This window comes from Ochotona princeps, chromosome X, assembly GCF_030435755.1.
Source record: "Ochotona princeps isolate mOchPri1 chromosome X, mOchPri1.hap1, whole genome shotgun sequence".
Lineage (NCBI taxonomy): Eukaryota > Metazoa > Chordata > Mammalia > Lagomorpha > Ochotonidae > Ochotona > Ochotona princeps.
Genome location: NC_080865.1, coordinates 75,257,981 through 75,275,450, shown reverse-complemented (window position 1 = coordinate 75,275,450; position 17,470 = coordinate 75,257,981). Strand labels below are relative to the sequence as shown.

The following is a 17,470-nucleotide window of genomic DNA, read 5'->3' as shown; positions in this document are numbered from 1 at the left end:
CTCACTTATATGTGGTATTTATAAAAATCAAACTATAGAAGCAGAAAGTACAACTGTGGCTGCCAATGGCTGGGGCATGGCAAGTTGGAAGATTTTGCTCAAAGGATGGATTTTCAGTTACAAGATGAATAATTTCTACAGTCCTAATATACAACATGATGACTTTCGTTAATAATACTGTTTTGTCAACTTACAATTTGATTAAATTTTGAGTTGTTTTATTTAAGCAGGAGAGAGAGAGAGAGAGAGAGAGAGAGAGAGACAGAGAGAGAGAGTTCTTCTCCACTGATTCAGTCCTCAGATGTCCACAATACTGCAGCCAGATCATGCCAAAGCCAGGATCTGGGACTTGCTCTGGGCCTCCCATGTGGGTGGCAGTGATCCAACTGTCTGAGCCACCACCTGCTTATCTGCCAGGGATGGATTAGCAGGAACATGGAGTTAGAAGAAGATGCTGGACTTCATATTAGACATGCTAATGCAAGATGCAGATGGATTTACCACTAGGCCAAACATTCTTTATAGAGAGTAGACTTTAAGTGTCCTTAAAACACACATACATATGGGCCCGACATGGTGGCCTAATGGCTAAATCTTCACATTGCATCCACTGGGATTCCATTTGGGTGCCGGTTCATGTCTGAGTTGTTGCATTTCCTTTCCAGCTCCCTGCTTGTGGCCTGGGAAAGCATTCAAGGCAGCCTAAAGCTTTGGAAACCTACACTCGCATGGGAGGTCCAGAAGAGGTTCCTGGCTTCGGATCAGCTCAGCTCTGGCCATTGCGGCTACTTGGGGAGTGAATGAGAGGATGGAAGATCTTTTGCTCTGTCTCTCCTTAAAAATCTCTGTAAATCTGACTTTCCAATAAAATAAATAAATAACTCCTTAAAAAAAACACATATATACACACCCAAAGAATAACCATGGGTGGTAATAAACAGGTATGTTAGTTTGTAGAAACCAACTCACCATATTTGCACTAAATATACAATTCAAATAAATATACTTTTTTCACATTGAATAAATATACTTTGTCAGCTTGAAAAAAAGACATGTCTCATAGATTTCTCTGTGTTGCAACGAAAATAAAAATTATTTCTTTGAATTCATGGGAATGGCAGTGAAGCGGCCAAATCACAGCCAATCACAACTCTGAGTCCCTGACCTCACAGATTCCATGATCCCTAACTGTGGGGCTTCCAGAAAACGGGGTCAGTGCTGATTTCCCTCAATATTACTCAAATTCTGACTTGTGAGTCAGTGATATCCCCCAGGATTACGGCATCAGTAGGTAGGGAGAAAGCTCTGAAAGGGGCTGTTGAGAAACAGCTCTGGAACCCCCTAGTCCCTGGGCTGTCAGCAAGTGCATACAAGTATGTCCAAATATTGTCACACCATTATCTACTGTTTCTCATGGCAGACCAACAGTGAGTAAAGTCACTTGCTGCTTGAAAATTTAGGGAGCCTCTCTCAGACCCCAAATCAGCCTAAGGTAAGATAGCAAAATTCATAGTTTGTCTTCTGATCCATAGCATCCCCAATTTCTGGAATGGCCACATTTATTTTCAAAAATACTTCAATATTCTCGTCCCCGTTACACCCAAATATTCAGGTGGCTGTGTTAACCCCTGTTTAGTACTGTTATCCAGGAAGTCCCCAATTCAACCATTCTGGTCACAATTTTAAACTTTGCTCACCCAAATCTCATTTATACAAGTACTATTGAATGAGTGGCATGCCTGATAAACTTATTTCTACACAAGTGTCCACAGCACATGATGACTTTACTTACAACATTACACTTAGGACAGCACCCTTCAATAATGTCTTAAAGAAAATATCCCGGGGTTGCTGTTGTGGCATAGAAGGTTAAGCCACTGCCCACGATGCCAGCAGCCCATATGTGTATCAGTTTAACATTCAGTTTTCTCCACTTCTGATCTAACTTTTTGTTTATATGCCTAGGAAAACATTGAAAACGGCCAACATTGTTGGGTCCCTGCACCCACATGGGAGACTCAGAAGAAGCTCCTAGCTCCTGGCTTCAGCAGAGTCCTGGCTGTAGAGGCCATTTGTGGTTTAAACCACCAGACAGATCTTTTTGCCTTACGCTCTCTCTGAAATTCTTCCTTTCAAATAAATAAAACAATCTTTTAAAAGAAAAGCATCGAATAACAACTTCAGACATTACAAAGTTTTGCAGTTTTGGAGATTGTCTCAGCATGCGAATCCAGCAGCGATGGTCCTGGAGGAAGCATGCCTAGGCTTGTGAACGCCAGACTCATCAGTTTGTGTCCTGTCTGCTGGCAAAAGGCTGGAATGATGGCTTGGTATTGGCTGTTTATTTGACAATCTCTTCATCACTTCATTAGTCCACTGAGAATGGCTGCAACTCAAGCAGATCAAAGTGCTTGGAACGGGATCTTTGACACATTGGTGCTGTAGTACATTGTGACTCCATCTCAATTGCAACCTTATCTGTCCTAATTTACTCATAGTTCTGACAGCAATAAAGAAGGTGAGGTACAATATATGAATGGGTATCACGTGAGTCACCATTTACAGCATGGTAGGTGTAGGACAACTAAACACACAGTTCCTGCAAGTTTGAGTAATCCTAATCAATGTTTAGGGCAAGTACAACAGGCACCAAAGATAAACTGTAATACTGCTCCTTTTGGTAGGGAGAGTAGAGGAATGGTGTTGCTCAAGAATGCTAAAGGGAAAGCTATACTATGGGCTATACCTTTGATACTGATTGCAGATGAAAAGTGTAAGTGGCATTTTGTTTGGTGAAAGACAATTAAAAATACATTAAATGATAATACCAACTATTATTGAGCATTTACTGAGTGTCTGGCCCTTCTCATAAATGATTACTAACCTTTAAATGGCTTTGCAGGGTTCTTCTTATCTCCATTTTACATCTATAAACAAACTAAAACTGAAAAAGTTAACATAGTTGATCAGTGTTGGAGTTAAGGTATCCATTTATATCTGTATGAACCTACCAGCCATGCTCTTCTCATTCTTTCCTCACTATGCTCTGCACCAGACTTCCCATTTTCAGGGAAGTTCTGGTTAAAAACACATACCCAATAATGATATTTTGCCATAACCAATTCCATATTGATGAGAAAGCATATATCTGTGAAGGCAAAGTGACACCAGGAAAGCTTCATAGAGGTGGCTACAGCTTAACTGGACCCTGAAGAATAGACAGGCTTTTTAAAAGATTTTATGTATTTTTATTGGAAAGCCAAATCAGATTCATGAAGAGACAGAAAGATATTCCTTCTTCTGGTTCACTAGCCAAATGGTTACAACAGCCAGAGCTGAGTCGATCCAAAGCCAGTTGCTAGGAGTTTCTTTCTGGACTCCCAAGTGGTGGCAGAGTTCTACAGGGGCTGCAGAGTTCCAAGGGAGCTTCCCCCCACAGCTTTCTCAGGCCACAAGCAGGAAGTTGGATGGGAAGTAGAGCAGCCAGGCATGAACTGGCACCCAAATGGTATCTCAGCACTAGCAAGGCAAGGGTTTAGACACTAAGCCTGCATGCTGGGCCCAGGATAGACAGAATTTATGCAGACAGAACTGGTAGGAAGGAATATTCTATGCACAAAACCCCAGATTTTGAGTGAGAAAGAACTGAGTTTAAATCCCAGCTCTGCCGCCTACAAGGACATTCAAGGCCCTGCCTTTCTTCTGTTATTACCAACTTTCTATTCACACCCTGGCACATTCACCCACTTTGTGTGCTAGCGTCAGCTGATACTGCTTTGCAGGAACCAGTTGTTCACATGTCTTCTCCAACTGTTAGTTCAGTGACTTCCAAATGTAGTTTTGAAATAACTCATGTTGGTATTATTTACACCATGGATATTAGTATTTGCCAATGTAAACATCCAAATCTATTTTCTGCTTTTCCTTTAGAAAGATGATTGTCAAACATTTACTCTCCATGACCGCATAAACTCTCCACATGTGGGGCTGTGGCATTTGAATTTTTTTTCCAAAATCTCCATATAAATTCTGCAGCCCGGTCATTCACAAAGCTTCTTGGGGCAGTGTATTGCAGAGTTGTGCAAGCGTCAAAAACAATGAAAAGGACCATACTAACATGTGTATTCCAGGGTTTTTGTCCTCAAATTTGAATTCAAGAGTGGATGTCAGGAATCTGTAACTGAACAAGATTTTCTTCAAATTCCATGATTCTGCCAGAGGTGAGCTTGGGCTCTTTTAGTCTCATCCCAAGTATCCAGGCATCGCAGGAAATGAAGGCAGGGGGAAGTGTAGGACTTGCTGCCAGGCGGATCACAGATATCTGAGAAATTAACAGAATCACCCACATTTCTCACTAGGCTTCCTGTTTTTAACATTGGGAAAGCAATTGACAAAGCAGCTGGAGAGAAACCTTTCATTGTAATCAACATGAGGAAAATGCATACAAATAAAATGAACAAAGTACAAGGGAGCTTACTGTTTCAGTAGGGCCATTTATTTCATTGACCTCCCTTTCCAAACCCTACTCTATGTACCTGTACATCATGTTGAAGAAAGCCATTGTAAAATGATTTACAATGTATAAAACAGTATCTGCCACAAAGGAAGTACTATCTGTATTGTTTCAAAGAATAAGATGACCAGTGAGATGGGAAAACATTCATGAAAGCTATGGACTAGACATTGTATTCATGTCTGAATTGGAGTCTACTCTTCTGCTTAATGAACATGAAGTTGATAGGGAATGCAACATTTACCCACTCTGTCTCCCCCACCCACCATATGCTCACCTGTCTGGGAACAGCAGCCACTGTAGTTGTTTTACGTGATCAGCATGAGAGCTGGCCTACTGTATGAGGGAACAGGAAGCACAAACATCCCTGCTGAGTGTGGCTGAACTATTTTTCTTAATGAATCTGGAAAGACTGTGATTAATTATATCATTCACAGTATGCCTAATGCAAGTCGGCAAGTTTATTTAGTGTTGCCTAAAACACAAGATCTACTATCTCCTTTTGCAGGTTATGTCTCACATGACTTTATTCTTAGACTGACATCCAGTCCCTGGTTGCACAGCAATCTCTTTCTGCACCTATCCTGACAGTAACAATAGGGACCAATTCTGGGTGTCACAAATTCAAATCCTATGGCTACATCAGGCAGGGGTCAAGGCCAGCACATAGCTGATTAACAAATATTCAACCCTAAAAAGTAAAAGCAAGCAAATATTTTTCAAGGAAGATGAAAGAGAGAGCTGATTGTAGATTCCAGGAATTATAAAGTATGGGGTATGAAGCAAAAGACTGTATTATAAATGTTAAGTTATACTGTCATGAATATTGGTGATGAGACCAAGAGAAGTTCTTGAGAGTAAAGGGTAAGTGGCAATGCTACATATTACTGGGTGAAACAGAGAGAGGCCAAAGGGCCTGGAACTTGGAGACTTTTTTCAACTTGGCACAAGGTCTGCCAGGCTAGTTCCAGTACAATCCATCCTAGAGGGAGGGAAATAAACTAACCATCCCCTCAAGATCTCTTCCTAGGAATATACTCACTGCAAACATCCATATAAATGACCTCGAGTTGCCACACATGTTTCTAGCAATGTGAGGATGCAGAGCTGAGGCTGGGGCCTCCTTATTGTCACAGATTACATGGAAGATTTGTCTCACAGGGGAGGCAGAGGCAGTCAGCACCTTAGCCCATCTCCAGTTGAGTGTTTTGTCTTTAAGCTATCTGTCTCATTTAAGATAGTCAGGTCCACATTAGATTAGATTACAGTAAGGAAATAGGATTCTTTTAAGTAGATAATACAAAACATGTCTAAGGAAACTCAATGATAATTGCATTATCTCTGGCACGCTGTCAGAGAATTGTCTGTATTGTATTAGGTGGTGGAAGGATGCCAAAAATCTACTTAAAATGCAAACCCAGTTGTGCCAGTCAATCAGTCTTTGGTTACAAATGAATTTAAAAGCTGAAAGGTCTCATATTCGTAATTCCAGTCACCTTCCTTTACCAACTGTGAAGAGAGCTGAATGCAATTAACAAGTGACAGCTTGAACAGGCAGGAAAAACCTCCATGATGCTAATCTCATCTCCTAATCCTCTCTCTTTCCTGCATCCCATTCAGTGTATTTACAAAATGTCAAATGAAGGAAGAGTGTTCAGCACCCTTTACATACTTCAGCCACTGCTAAGAATTGGCAGTGCTTCTGTTTCCATGATACATTAGCGTTTGTTCACCATCATAATATCATCATAATATACTCAATCTGAATTAAATGAGGGTGAAAACATTGGTAATGATTTCTCTTCCCCCACTCCAACTCTTTCCCTGGCAAGCGACTAGAAAGCCTATGACACCTGTGAATATTATACCAGGGCCTGAGGGTTTTTTTGCCTACTGTGTGGCATCAGTCCCATTCGGCATTTCTTTGATTGGATTCTAATGAATGACAATTCCGTTTCTACTACTGCACATGATACCAAATACGTACTGCAAAGGCTGTGATTTTTTTTGTTTTGGCTCTATTCCAGATTCCAGAAGTCCTGATTCTGCAGTCCTGTTTGATCTTTCTGATCTTACAATGTATTTCCTGTATCTAGTTGTATGAGTACTCACTGTGATGGGTAGACTAGAATGAGGATGTGTGGTGGTGGGGTGGGGGAGTTCTGGTAAAAATCTTAGTTCTAGTCCCTAAGGCAATACAGAGAAAGTGACTGTCTTTGCATCACTTTTTTTCTGGTCCTAATTAGCTTACATAGGTTTGGGGAGCCTTCATATATTTAAAAAAGTCCCACAACAATAACTTAGAACTCACCCTCCATACCACAATTTGGAATATTTCCTTTGGTATCACCATGTAAAGAGTGATAGAATAAAGGGTACAGAATGAATACAAGATAAGCTCAAATTCTTTTATTATTCCATATCCATTGTTTCTGTTGCCTAGGACACAGATGAAAACAAGAAAAGTAAGTTCCTATTTTCAACAAAATCTCAGACAAACACGCACAGATAACAGAATCATCCGTACAATGAAATCTATTGAGTAACACCAAATAAACTACATTCAGTCCAAGTGATAGCATAACAAGGAAGGAAACTTTGTTTTGCACAGCATAATGACATTTTTCTTTGATAATCACACACTGAATTTCCTTTAGAAAATAATTCCTCCATTCCTCTAAGTTCATGTGGCTTGGAGGAGGCTGATGTTATCCTATGAATTCACAGAAAAGCAGATGTCCCAGGTCAAGCCAATGAGAATGAACTTCAAGATATGAACTGAAATTACTGGAAAACAGAATGTTTTTCTGGTAGAGTTGCTAAGGTAGCAAGATACAAGTCCACAGCTGTTTTTTCTCATCTTTCCTAGCATTTAGAAAGAGTTTGGTTGAGAATACCACCAACAGAGAGGAAGTCCTCCCTGAACCATTCAGGAACATGAATTATTATTTCCTCTCAGATCATTTGAATAATTCTTTTTATACACAAATGCAGAAGTTCCATACCACAAACAGCCAAACTATGATATGTTATTTCGAGGGCACCTTCAAATTTTTTGAACCCAATTAATTAAACGATTACTGATTTTATTGTTAATAGTGCTACATTGCCTCAATGTGGGTAGAATTCAACTGTACTAAGGTCTTTTAAAAAGTATGATGCTTTAAGCTCACAAGAACAAATACTTTTCAGCTCAGCAAATACAATTTAGACTAGCAAAACAACTTGACCTTGTTCTTAAAGAAGTCATTATTTTATAGAATTATTTAAAATCCAATTATGTTCCAGAAAGGGGGCAGAACCCTTTTAAAGAGATATATTAGTGTCAAGAACCAGAATATAAAACTGCTCTGAGAATTTTGTAATGAATAAATATAACTGATTACATAGAGGTGGGGAGAGGAGTTCCAGAACCATTTAGAGGTAATATATAGGAAAAAAAAAAAAAAAAGAAAAAACAGAGGAGGAAGCAGGGTTCAAACTGAAGAAAAGATATGAAGAATATATGGAGAAAGAAGGGTTTTTCTTTTTCTCTTTGTTAAACATTTATTTGTATTTTTATTCAAAAGGCAGAGTTACAGAGAAAAGACCAGAGAGAGGAAGAGAGAAAGAGATCCTCCATTTGTTGATTCACTGCCCAAATGGAACTGAACTGATTTGAAGCCAGAAAACAGAACTTCTTCTGGGTCTCCCACATGAGCCCAAGAACTTGAACCATGCTCTACTGCCTTCCTAAGCCAAAAGCAGGAAGCTAGATTAGAAGTGGAGTAACTGGGACATGAACCAGTACCCATATGGGATGCAGGCATCGCAGGCCAGTGTTTAGCCTACTACTATACTATGGTGCCAGTCCTGAAGAAGGGTTTTTGTACTCAATGCATTGCTTAGATTAAGTCCTCAAGTCTAACCATAGCCAGACCAAGTCTAAAGGGAAGAGACTCTAGAACAAGTATCTGAATTTTTTTTATCATGTGCCATAAAATATTCTGGAGGATATATAAATATGTATAAAGGCACATATCTCCAATTATGAACACATTCTGCTGAAATTCATTAAAACCTCAAGACAAAATATAATTTCACGAGGTCAGTGTTGTGGTGTAGTGGGTAAAGTCACTGCCTGAGATGCCAGCATCCCGTATATGCACTGGATTCATGTTCTGGCTACTCCACTTCCAATCAAGCTCACTGCTAATCATCTGGGAACAGCAGTAGAAGATGATCCAAATGCTTGGCCCACTACACCAGTCTGGGAGACCTGGATGATGCTCTTACCTCTGGGCACTGACCTGCTCAAAGCAGCCGTAGCCATCTGGAAAGTGAATCAGCAGATAAAAAATCTGTCTCTCTCTCTCTCTTTACCTTTCTGTAACTCTTTCAAATACATACCTGTGTGTGTGTGTGTGTGTGTGTGTGTGTGTGTGTATATATATATATATATATATAAAATACACACACATATGAGCTTCATGTATGAGAGATTTTGTTTTGATTTTGAGACAACTTTTTCCATTCTAATTTTATCATCACTGTTTCTACCTGCTAAATCAATAGCAGATGAAAAGTTCATACCAGAAATAGAAGTTGTTTTGCTATTTTATCACATATTTGTATTTATTTCAAACCACACATCCTTATTGTGAGAGCTCATTTAATTGAAGCTAGAAATATGATTCATAAGTGTACTGATATGGAAATATGCACAGTGTGACACATTATAATATTGTGAAAACAAACAAATGAGATTGTAGTTCTGGATGTTTTCCTTTTTCCTCTTCCCTTGGGATACCAGGTAAATTTTAGGTGGCACAAGAGTCTTTCTTACAGACACTGTACAGGCACCAAATCCAGTCTGAGTATAAAATGTAATTTCATTCTTTTTTCTAAAGATTTATTTATTTGAAAACCAGAATTTATAAAGCTAAAGATGGAGAGAGAGATATCTTTCATCCACTGTCCACTCTCCAAACGGCCACAATGACCAGGGGCTGCTGTGGCAACTCAATAGGCTAATCCCACGCTTGCCAGTGCCAGCATCTTATATGGATGCCGGTTTGTGTCCTGGGTGCTGCCCCTTCTGATTCAGCTCCCTGGTAATGGTCTGGGAAAGCATGAGCGGATAACTCAAGTGTTTGGACCACAACACACACATGGGAGACCCAGAGGAAACTCCAGGTTCCTGGTTTCTGGCTACAGACTGGTCCAGCTGTGGTCATTGCAGCTACCTGGAGAATGAATCAGCAGATGGAATATCTCTCCCTCTGTGTCTCTCCTCTACAACTCTATCTTTGAAATTAAAAAAATAAATAAATCTGAAAAGAATTTCTAGCATTCTGGATTCACAAATTTAACTCAGAATTGTAGAGTAGTTTTCATACTAACTTCTGCAACAAGAACCTAGGGGGATAAAAATACTCCTTCAGACAGTGAGTTTTTGGCCTAGGAGTTAAGACATCAGTTCCCAGTTTCACCTGGGAGTGTAATAGAATTAAATTCCTGGCTCCGTCTCCTGATTCTATTTCATTGTTAGTATAGACTGGGAGATAGCACTGAGAGTGATCCCTGTTACCAATTTGGGAGCCCTGGATTGTGTTCTTAACTTAGGCTCCTAGCCCAGCCTAGCCATTGCAGGTATTTGTGGAGGGTGCTTGCTCTCTCTAGCTTTTTCCTACCCTCTCTCCCTTCTTTCTCTTATTTATTTATTTGAATAAATTTATTTATTTACTTGAATTTATTTATTTATTTACTTGAATTTATCCATTTAATGAAATGTCAAAATTACAGACAGGAGTAGAGACAGACAGAAATTCTCCATCTACTGGTCTACCTCCTAGATGGTCACAACAGCCAGGAATGATCCAGGCCAAAGTCAGGAGCTCGATGCCCCATCTAGACCTCCCACATAAGTGGTAGGGGCCCAAACATTTGGGTCATCTTCTGCTGCTTTCTCAAGCACATTAGCAGAAAATTGTATTGGAAGCTCAGCAGCAAGGACAGGGACTGGTGTCCACATGGAAATGCTGATGCCATCGTCTACATCTTCACCCAGTAAGACACAATGCCAGCCCCAAAATATGTCTACATGTCCATACTTGTTACAGCACTTGTCACAATGGCCAAGCAACCAAACCTTCCATCAATAAGTCAATGGATAAAGAAAATATGGAATACACATGCAATTTGACATTTTTGGCCTTTAAAAAGATGGAAATCTGGGCCCAGTGCCATAGCATAGCGGCTGAAGTCCTCACCTTGATTGCGCCAAGATTCCATATGGACGCCAGTTCTAATCACAGTGGCCCTACTTCCCATCCAGCTCCCTGCCTGTGGCCTGGGAAAGCAGTCGAGGATGGGCCAAAGCCTTGGGACCCTTTGCTCGCATACGAGACCCAGAAAAATTTGCTGGCTCCTGGCTTCGAATTGGCTCAGTTCCAGCCATTGCGGCAATTTTGAGAGTGGAGCATCAAATGGCAGATCTTCCTCTCTGTCTCTCTTCCTCTCTGTATATCTGCCTTTCCAATAAAAATAAGTGAACCTTTAAAAAAAAGGAAATCCTACCATTTACAACAACGTGAATGGATGTGGAAGGCATTGTGCTATGTAAAACAATCCAGACACCAAATTATAAATATTGCATGATGCCACTTACATGAGAATCCGAAACAGTGAAACTGAAAAAAGCAGAGAGTAGAATGGTGGTTGGTAGAAGCTGGGGGAAGAGGGAAATGGTAAATTATTTGGTCAAAGGTTACAAAGTCTCAGCTCTGTAAAATGAGCAAGTCCTGGCAATTTCGAGCAAAGTGAGTATAGTTAACATTATATTATGTATTTATTATTATGTTGATAGATTTTATGTTAAAGTCCTTATCATAAAATAATAACAATAGTGAATAAAGAAAGACAGCAGGAAAAAGATTTTTGACAACATGGTTATGCTTATGGTAATGTCTCGTGAGGATATATTTACTTCCAAACTCATAAAGTTAGATACATTATGTATCTACTGATTTTAAATATAAATTATATCCCAAAAGTGTTTTCATTAAAAAAGTAAATTGATGGAGACAAAAGGCTCGGTAATTTGAATATACCTAATGCCACTGAATTTGATATTTAAGAAATGGTCAAATGGTAAATGTTATTATGCATATTTTATCATAATTTAGAAACAATAAAATATGAATCAAATCTAGAGATTAGTTATATATATGTGTATGTATGTATTTCCAGTGCTAAAAACAGAAGACATCTGTGTAGTACCAAGAACTGGACCCAACTCTCCAACTGTGGTCTATGTAGCCCCAAGTATAGCAAACTATGTCAGCATATTTGATGCGGATGAGCAATTTTAATAAGCAGAGGATTGATCACACACTAAGACATGGTGCATTCTACATACTTATTATATACAAAGAATTATTCCAAACATTACTCACTTTTAAATTCATTTAATCTTCCCCGCAACCTTGCAAATAGTGCTATCAGTCTTATTTTGCAGAAAAAAAAAAGAAACTGAAGCATGAAGAGCTAAAAACATTATGTGGCTTTAAAAACCTAACAAACACACAGTTATGTGTGATCCAGTATAAACCCAGGTATTTTTTTTTCCCTTTCTCACAAGTCAGTTATCCCCGTTGCTTCATTGATTATTCTGTTATCTAATTTAATGGCCATTCCTCCCATCTTGGAAGAAATATATAAAGACAAGTTTAAGCATGTCTTCCCACAGGACAAACACTAAGGAGAACAAATATTGTTCTGCACATGGTATAAAAACATATACCCTGCAGAGTTACTTGCTGCCAAAAGCTGCAGAGTAGGGTGGCAGTGGGAGTCAGCAAGTTCAACTCACATTGTAAGGCAATTTTCTCTTCTATGTCAGCTCCTGTGGAAATAGGTCAGGATGGGGCATTTGGCTGGAGTTTCTGGAGCAAACTATTTATTGATCAAATGAGCGACACTGAAGATGACTCTATAGAAATACAGAACACTTACTGTTTTGCTAACTATTCTACCTCAGGTTCGCCTTCCCAGTATATATGTACACTTGAACTGAACCACTAGAAACCCTCTCTTAGGTCCTAAGACAGTTCTAGCTTATATAATTGGAACTACAACTCAATATCCCAGCCCAGTTGGGTAGGAAGGCAATGAAAATGTGAAAGATCAGGGGAGCATTTTAGGAAAAGAATGGCTGAAGGAAGTCAGGATGTCAATTTTGGGGTAGGAAAGATTTAGTACCACTACATAGTGTTCAAAATACCAGTAGCAATTGTTGCACTACTTGCAAGCAACCAACTGACCCAAGCATTACATATGAATCACTTCTTATATTTTTCACACACACAAAAACTAGAAACAGTGCACTACTTTTATTTCTAGTGAGATGATTTTAGGTTAAGAGGGGTAAGTTTGCACAGAGTGAGTAGTAAATATTACCATGCTTTCATACTGAACATACATCTTGCTCTCTATCCTGTCATTAAGTGCTGTTTATTTCTTCCATGTCCTACATTCCAAAATCCTACAGTGTGTACAAAGTTTGTTTTTCTTAACCAGGCTCCCCCACCAGACTATAATCTGCAAAGAAGCACTAACCATATCCAGTATTGTTCCACATATCTCCATCATCTAGCATAGTACCTGTACATATTTTAGCATTATTCACTTGAAGGAGAGAAAGAAGCAAAGAGGAAAGAAGAAAATAAAATCCAGGCAAATATAACTCCAGGAAATGTGCTTATTACTAAATTACCATGTTAAATTGCTGTAGGATTCCAGTACCAACTTTTGAACAAGACCTGAGTTCAGTCATCTGCAAGGCTCACAACAAACAGCACAAAGCTTCATGAGCCGTGTTAAAGCAGGCAAAGCAACAGTGTAGATTTTTCAGATAGTGTTAAATTCTATCTCAGTCTGTTTTTCACCCCCAAAGTCCAATTCTAGAAGGCACTGTTCCAGCTTCAATAGACATCCCAATAAAGCAGACCACTATAGAGGACAAGGCATGAGAAAACCCACCACATTTTTGAGAAGATTGGTCAATGTTCTTTTCCCACATTCCAGTAGCCTTGACATGACTGTTTCACTCTCTGACCCTTTGTTTAAATTAGTCCTCCTATTTAGCTCCTTGGTGGCTCTGCTATGAAAAACTGTTAAAATTAAAAGAACATTTTCCTGATTAAATCCCCTTTCTGTGCTTCCAATACTTCAGTTGTCTATTTATGACTGTGAGCTTCATTTGACTAAGTTCTATTTCTGGGCCACTAATATCATCTCATGCAGAGAGAGATGCATTCTGCATTCCATGTGGTGTCATTTTCTGAAGGGGGTGAAGTTTCATCTCCAATGCCTTACTATCCTTTTTAACAGAGTTTAGAACACACAAACCAAATAAAAGAAAAACAAAAAAATAGAACACACAAACCAACTGTTTTTGAAGAAATAGCTCCCTTCTATTCTTGTCATTCCTATTAATGGACTCAAAAATGGTAAAGAGTAAATGCAGAGCCTGATATACAGGAGAACAGCTCTCAAGGGGAAAAAAATCAGTACCCTCTGGGGAAAACTTGATATTTTCTAGGGTTCTGTGAAATCCAAACTAAAATATCAATCTTTTTACGTTCTCACAGGAGCTGAAAATGGCCAGCTACTAAGAAACGCTTTTCTTTCTTGGGTGGGATAACCTTAAACATATCTGAAATATTTGAGACTTTAAGGGATGCAAACCAACTAACCAGATTAACTGGTTTATGAATTCTTTGTGGCATCTCCACAGGGTTAGGAGGGTTCAGCTTGAGTTTAGATGCTAAGATTTAGCAATTTCTAGTCTTTAGAACATAAACCAACCTGTTTTGGATAATACAATGAAATGAAGTAATAGAAAAGAAATTCAGATGTTCCTCTGTATGGAGTGTCCTCAATGTTCTTGTTAAAACCAAGTCACACAGAACTTGTGAAATGTATGTGTAGCTAAACAATTGAGGTTGCATAATATCCAATCATTTTAGATATAAGAAAATTCATCATCAAATAAGCACTTGCTATATGCCAGGCACTGTGCTATGAGTTTCTTATCCGCAGTTACTTAGTCTTTATAACAACCCCAGGAAGTTGCATAGGAACAGTATTAATATTATCATTGGAAGCTGAAGTAACAACAACTTGTCCTATGATCACACTCTGTGACAACAGCTGGGATTACAACATAGGTCTGACTTTAGATATTTTATATATATATATATGTCTTCCATCTACTGGCTCACTTTCCAAATTGTTGCAACAGCCAAGACTGGGCCAGACCAAAGCCAGGAGGTTCTTCCAAGTCTCCCACGTGGCTGCAGGGGCCCAAACACATGAGTCATCATCCTCCACTGTTTTCTCAAGAGCATTACCAGAGAATTGGAGTATAAATGGAGCAGCAGGAACTCAAATCAGCAGCTATCTGGGATGCCTACACTGGCATACTAGGCAGTAGCTTTGAGCGCAATGCCACAACACAGTCCCTAAACATCACATTCTCAACCACTATCTTACATTGCCTTGTGATGTGTTTAAAAGGGGTGAATGAAAAATGTAGACAGTTTATCTGTGATGTTAAAACATCTAAATTTATGAATGCAATGGTGATTTTGATGTTTAACTGAGATAAGTAAAAAAGAAAAACAAAAATATAAAGCACATGAAACAACCATGGCTGTGTTGTTTCCACAGTAAAGGAAATTCTAAGAATGAAACTATTCCAAGATAGCTTTGAGAGAAAACTGAGAATTATCCTAAAGTCTAGGAGAAAAGCTTTGGAAAAATAATGCAGTTTCAAACAGGAGAATTTTCTACATGGCCACACTGCATTGTCTCCCACGGTAATTTGCCTATGGTAGTGGCAGTGGTTGTTTTATACTTTCTTTAGCCCATTTTGGTTTCTAGTCCAATTTGTAATCCAATTTCTAACACAATCCTGATTATGGAGATTGCACCTATCTGAAGTGTTAAACTTATATTGCTACCCTTGGGAATCCATGAAAAACATTCCATGAACTGACAAAGTTTTAGGACCTGACAGAGCACAGGCCATGATATCATATTTGGACTAGATTAAATATCACACATAGAAGGTTCTGGAAGGAGAATGAAAAAGCTCTTCCTCTCACATTTCCATACAGTTGAACTATGCTCCTTAAACCAGTCTCTGACCTGAAAGCAAGTTAGAGTATCATGGTGGTATCTTCACAACCCAACATTTTTTGATCATTCGACCCATTTTTAGCACCCTAAAGCATTCTGTTATTCAGCAAGATAGTATTAAATCTGACTTTCCTCCTTATTTAGTGTACCAATTCAATTTTTTCAGTCATTCTCCAAGTTGCCCTTTTTACTGACTATTGCCCTAGAATCTGATAATAATCTCAGTAAAGAGTTCAGGAATCTTATTTTTGAATCACTCACCAAGAGAATACCAACAAACTGTGATCAATCTGAGAACATGGCCTTATGATTACTCACTGTCAATAAGGACACATTGTAGGCAGAGCAATAGCTGAGTTTGATGAATGATGGTAAGACCTCTCAGATTAACCACTAGTCCTGAACAGACCACTCCCAGTCAGCACTGTTCCTCAACCCTGAAGAGTCATCATCTGTATAAGCATCAGTGTTTTTATTGGGAAACAGAGGAACATGAACATCTCCATACAAACAATTATTTTCTGACCTTCTCTGTCCCTTCCAACTAATAGCTGTTTGGAATTACAACATCATCCATTAATTTCAAGGGTAATTTCCCCTGGTTTTGCAGCACATTCTTCACTATAACCTTTGATCTCAATGCCATAAGTCTCTGTTCTTAAGCAAACTGAACAATGTTGTGGTTTAATGTCTATCTAAATGGGATATGTTCTCAGGTCATGCAACTCAATGGAGTCATTTTTCCAGGGTCTCTCGTGTCCTTTACTATTATGAGAAATGTGTTAAGATTAGCACAGCCAAGATGGGGTAAGGATCCAGTGTTTTGACCCTGCATTTCAGTATAATAAACTTAAATCCAATGTGTAGGCCAGATTTTAGAGCCCCAAGATTCCATGTTAAGTATTAGGGATCTCCAGAGGCACAGCAATGGGCAATACTGACTAGGCACAAGAACAATTTCATTTTTATCTGTTTGATCTATTGGGGTTCTACAGAAGGTTTCATTTAAAAAAAGCAATGCCACTGATCAGGAAAATGAATAACTTCATATACCAATATCATAACCTATATTGATATGACTGACCATTAAGCATGGATGGACTCTCCAAGTAGCAGCAAGAAAAGTTCTATGCTCAATAATACATTGTTACGTTTGCTATAATGGGATGTTCCCATTATTCACATCTCATATATATATTTTTAAAAAGTATTGGTGAAAGTTTTATTTTTAATGCATTTTTTTTTTCAAATTAGTAAGGCAGAGTTAGAGAGAGAGAAAGAGAGAGAGAGAGAAGGATAGCAGAGATCTTCCATTCATTGGTTTACTCCCCAAATGACTGAAATGGCCATAGCTGGGCTGATCCAAAGCTGGGAGCCAGGTTTCCACGTGGGTTTCCATTTGGGTACCACAGCCAAGTTCTTGGACCATTTTCCACTGCCTTCCCAGGCATATTAATAGAAAGCTGGACTGAAAGTGGAGCAGACAACACTCAAACTGGCACAAATATGTGATGCCTTTGCCACAGAGGCATCAACATCTGTGTAATTCTTAATAAATGACATCTGTAGTCTTAGATAAATCGTAAGTTACTATTCTTAGGAAAATGTAATTCTTAGGAGTAACTTAGGAGTTACTATTCTTAGGAAAATGTGGCACACATTTCTGAAAAAGAATGTATATTTGCATTTAGGATCTCTATTCACTATGTATGTTTATCAGTTCATGAATGGCAGTAACAGCACCAGAGAAAAGGAAATATGACAAACATTTTT

The 17,470-nt window shown here is 38.9% G+C and overlaps 1 non-coding gene across 1 annotated transcript; it reads left to right on the top strand.

Moving 5' to 3' along the window:
• Positions 1-15,094: 15,094 nt before the first annotated feature.
• LOC118760550 (small nucleolar RNA SNORD72) lies at positions 15,095-15,167 on the top strand. Its single transcript, XR_004996853.1, has one exon. It is a non-coding gene; the product is annotated as a small nucleolar RNA SNORD72 (small nucleolar RNA).
• Positions 15,168-17,470: the final 2,303 nt, after the last annotated feature.